Source organism: Electrophorus electricus, chromosome 3, assembly GCF_041902795.1.
Source record: "Electrophorus electricus isolate QZ-2024a chromosome 3, ASM4190279v1, whole genome shotgun sequence".
Classification (NCBI taxonomy): Eukaryota; Metazoa; Chordata; class Actinopteri; order Gymnotiformes; family Gymnotidae; genus Electrophorus; species Electrophorus electricus.
Window position 1 is genome coordinate 12,092,501 of NC_137499.1, and position 5,000 is coordinate 12,097,500.

General features: G+C 55.4%; 1 protein-coding gene across 12 annotated transcripts in view; it reads left to right on the forward strand.

Annotated features, from left to right (window-relative positions):
- Positions 1 to 5,000, forward strand: part of baz2ba (bromodomain adjacent to zinc finger domain, 2Ba) — a 77,310-nt gene that overhangs the window by 8,210 nt on the left and 64,100 nt on the right. For all 12 annotated transcript variants that reach the window (XM_081710326.1, XM_081710333.1, XM_035526553.2 and 9 more), the window contains exon 2: positions 4,204 to 4,247. The gene's annotated coding sequence lies outside the window, so the exon portion shown is untranslated. The remainder of the gene's footprint in view (positions 1 to 4,203; positions 4,248 to 5,000) is intronic.

Below are 5,000 nucleotides of genomic sequence, written 5' to 3' on the forward strand. Positions count from 1 at the left end.
TCTGGCTCAGGGGTGGAGAAGCCGCCGTCCGTCACTCGGACTCTCATGTCACATTCTGCAAGCCCTCCGCCTGCACGCCTCACAGCTATGCAACCCTGCTCCTGCACTGCAACGTGCTAACTCTGCACCGCCCTACCTGCACTGCACAACCACCCTGCAGTGCTACAGCAACACAACCACCCTGCAGTGCTGTATTATAGCAACCCAACCACCCTGCAGTGCTGTATTACAGCAACACAACCACCCTGCAGTGCTGTATTACAGCAACACAACCACCTTGCAGTGCTGTATTACAGCAACACAACCACCTTGCAGTGCTGTATTACAGCAACACAACCACTTTGCAGTGCTGTATTACAGCAACACGACCACCCTGCAGTGCTGTATTACAGCAACACAACCACCCTGCAGTGCTGTATTACAGCAACACAACCACCCTGCAGTGCTGTATTACAGCAACACAACTACCCTGCAGTGCTGTACTACAGCAACACAACCACCCTGCAGTGCTGTATGACAGCAACCCAACCACCCTGCAGTGCTGTATTACAGCAACACATCCACCCTGCAGTGCTGTACTAAAGCAACACAACCACCCTGCAGTGCTGTACTGTATTACAGCAACACAACCACCCTGCAGTGCTGTACTACAGCAACCCAACCACCCTGCAGTGCTGTACTACAGCAACACAACCACCCTGCAGTGCTGTATTATAGCAACACAACCACTCTGCAGTGCTGTATTACAGTAACACAACCACCCTGCAGTGCTGCACTACAGCAACACAACCACCCTGAAGTGCTGTACTACAGCAACACAACCACCCTGCAGTGTGGTACTACAGCAACACAACACGACTGTGCAGTGTTGTGACACTGTGCTACCCTGTTAACCCATCGCTGCCCTGCCTCAGCACCATTCAGTACTAAATGACCCCAACACCATACCGTTCTGCATTGCACCCGCAAACACACTTCAACCCTAACCGCACAGTCCTAAGCAGAACCCTGGCTCCTCTCTGCTTGCTTTCCCTCTGACTTAGCATCGAGAGCCGCGCAGCCGTAGGCGAGCTGACGCCCTGCCGTGCGCCCTCCCCACTCAAACGCCACACGACAGCCGTGCACTTCGGGACCCAACACCTCCGTGCGCTGGTGCCTCGGCCGAACACAGACCTAACGTGACCCATACGGGGCCGGCCACTTGTAAAATCCACGCGGATTTAACGGAGCCACTCTGGCCTCCATGCCGGGTCCCTGAGGTGTGCCGCAACCATGATGTTCCACGTTTGTTCCAGCCCCCAGACTCTGGTCTTTTCTAATAAGGGTTGGGGTAGGAGATTGTTCGCCATGGTAACTGGTTGGCTACACTCCTGGGTGGATGGCGAGGTGATAGCGTGAGCTGTTGTGTAGGGGTGTAGAGGGCCTCGATGAGGGACGGCCAACCCTGTCGTGCACGCGCGCACGTGTGTGTGTATGTGTGTGTGTGTGTGTGAGATGCACGACAGCTGCGTAGGCAACAGGGTTGACCTTCACGCAGTGAAACCTCAAGGCCTGTTTGATTACACAGGCCTCGGCTGCTCATCACTCTGCATCGCGCAGCTCTGTGATCAACTACTCTGCCCTGTCACGTCACATCTGTGCTAGAAGAGTCAGAACGATTCCTTGGTAATGACATCACAACAATGCGAGACATCTCGTCAGACAATTAGACTGTGATTGGACAGGCTGTGCAGAGTGCTGGCACGCTGAGGGTGGGCACACTGAGAAATGGGCATTCACAGCTCCAGGCAGGCCCCTTTTTCCGAACCTTGTCAGGACCTTCCATGCAGACCTGCTCCTGCTCCAGACCTGCTCCATACGTGCTCGTGATACAGACCTGCTGCAGACCTGCTCCCTGTACACCCCTGTGTACGCAAAGTGTGTTCGCCCTCCTTCACTTTATTGGCTCCCTGTGTCTTGATTCCACGTGGGTCCGCGTGACGTGTTCCATCTGTCTGCAAGGCAGGTCGCTTCTGCTTGTGATGGCAATTGTTTTTGCAAAATCCAGAAAAATAATAATATAAAAATACAGAGCCCCACCCTCCCACCCCCTCCAACAAGGCCAACCCACAGCTCTGTCTTGAGAAGAGCCGTCACAGTGGCTCCACGGTCGCTCTCTCTCTCTCTCTCTCTGTTCCTTCCCCTGCTTCCGACTGGTCTGCGTTTTCATGGAACTTCAAAGGTGAGGGGGGGAAAGTGAAGACGCGGAAATGAGGAGTGAGCGGAATATTAATTCAGCTGCATTGTGGCGCGTACCGCGGGGACGGGGGGGCGGGTGGCCGAGGGGAGGTCGTGCATGTGCAGTGGTGCTGCTTTTGCGTTCATCGTTCACTCGTGTGTGTGTGTGTGTGTGTGGGGGGGGTGTTCAAGAGAACAACAGGAGGGAGACAGAGAGGGATACAGAGAGAGATGAGAAAACGAAAGAGGGACAGAGAAACACAAGAGAGAGAGAGAGGGGGAGAGAGAGAGAGAGAGAGAGAGAGAGAGGCTCTTGTTAGCGTGTGAGGGAGGAGAGAGGAGTAAGCAGCTAAGGCCTCAGATGGGGCTAATTGTCTGGTGGCCATTTTAGAGGAAGTGTTTACAGGCATGAGAAATGGCCGTCTCCTCTCCCAGGGCCCCTCCGCCCTCCGCCCAACCGTGCCGCGTGTGACAGACCTCACGCGCTCCCCCAACGGCTTACCGATGGACGAACGAGATTACGCGCCCGCGGATCGGAAGAGAGCAGAGAGCGAGCCCTGTTCCAACGCAGTCGCGGAAGCGGCACGCAGACGGCGTGCGTACGTCAGCTCAGGACGACAGAGTGAGCCACGCAGACCCTCGGACACACTGACTGGAGAGAGAGAGAGAGGGAGGCTCTGTGCAGTATGTGCTGAAATTTTTTGATGAACAGATGAATCACCGGTGTTTGGACTCGCTGTCAGGACGCGCCTGGCTCTTCTCACCTTCTCACCTCACTGACTTGGCCGCTGCCTGAAACAGGAGCAGGAACGCGGGTCTGAGCGAAGGGGCCCTCCCTGTCCCCTGCCGCGGCTCATGTCCTATGACGTCATTGTCCTGCGCGTGCGTTTGTGTGTGTGTGTGTGTGTGTGTGTGTGTGTGTGTATGTGCGTCGGTTTGCCCTCTGGCCGACAGGAGAGCATAATCCTTCCTTCCAAATTCTTCCCGTCGGGGGACCAAATAAAAAATGTACCGTCAGAACGATTTTTGATTAGGTTGTCGTTCGGATGGATAGAGATGCGCTGTGGAGCTAGCTCAGGACTACCAAGGCCTCCGCGTGTGTGTGTGTGTGTGTGTGTGTGTGTGTGTGTGTGTGTGAGAGTGCGTGCAGCGGATCCAGGCCGTCATCTCCGCATCAGAGCCGTGGCTGGTCGGTGTCACCATCGTAAATTCCTCCACCCCCTGCTCTCTGGCCGGACATACGCAGGCAGGGCCATGGTGCCATCGGGGACAGCCCGGTGATTTGTCAGGATGAGTATCTGGCGTGGAGTCTTCTGTGGCGGGAAGCTGAGCTGTCTCCTGCAAACCCAGGACACTTCCCACATGGAAATGTCTTACAGGCACAAACTTGCAACATGGACACTTTTTTGAGAGCGACAGGACTTTTATATAGATGTACATTATTTTGTCATTTTGGTGGTTTCTTGCTCATGCAATCTGTGCTTGTGCCCATGTGTGTATTCTGTGGTTCAAGCTGACTGAGGAGTTTGGAAATATAATGTGTTGCTACGTGTGTTTATTTATCACAGAACACAGACACACGCGCACACACACACGCCAACACGTACACGCACGCACAAACACCGAGGCCGTGAGAAAACCAGAGCAGTCTGGTTCTCTCAGCTTGTGCGCTAAGAAAAATCGTCCCTCACACCCGGAGTCTCAGAGCCTGACTGTAATTCCAACAGGTTTAGCAGGAAAAAAGGAGTGTGTGTGTGTTTTCCAGCCACATGTGTGGGCATGCGGATGTGTGTGCGTCACGCTCTCGGCTTTCTGGACCTGACCGTAGTGCTGGATGTGCCGTCGTCCCCTGTGCCTCAGTGCCAACGTATCTCCCACACGCCCAAGACTTCTGCTCATTTCCTTTCTCCAAGCTCTTGCGTTATGGTAACTGATAAACAAATCATAAAACAGCAGGCAATTAAACCCCCCTTCTCTCTCTCACAGGTGGAAGAGCAGTGATGTCACATAGCTGAGGACACACCCACCCAGTAAGTGTCACCATCCGGCAAATGTCTCTGTCTCCTTCTTCTCTCCATCCCCTTTCCTTCTGGCCGTACACCGTGCAGGTTGTGGAGGTTTTGGGAAGGACACCCTCCGCTACCGTGGGATTGGGTGTCTGTGCGCTGTGCCGGAAACGTGGGCTGTCGATTTCCGAACCTAACTGCCTTTCAGCCTTAAGGCGAGAGATCTCTGCGTGCGCGCGTCGTCTGCCCGACCAGGGCTAGCAGCTTCTGTGTCGTCGTGCCCACGTCCTTTGTAACTCCGGTGGAACGACGCGCCAGCCTTACCTCGCCAGCCAGGCAGCCTCTTGCTCTTTGGTCATCCGCTCCCTGGTGGGTGGGGTCGAAGCACAAGGACACGCCCCCTTGCCCCCCCAAGCCCCTCCCCCCCTCCCAAGAGTCTAACGCGAGCGCTTGGTTCTTTATTCATTCGTACGTCTGTGCGCCCGGCGTGCAACGCAGGGTGTTCGGTCCATGATTTAACGCGGGATTCAATAGATCTGGACAGACCCGCCCGGACCCGCCCGCCTCTGGCGCAGCTAGCTGGCGTGCCGCATAGCACGACAGTGGTTACATCGGAGGGATTTTCCGAAGGCTTTGCGTGCAGGGCTGCATCTCGTTGGCCCCTCCCCCTCCCCCGAGAGCCCCGCCTCCACGCCAACCCCCCCCCCCCCGCCCCCCCGCCAATCAATAATGCTAATGGAGGCATTGATTTTTCGGAGCAGTAAGAAGGAGTGAGGT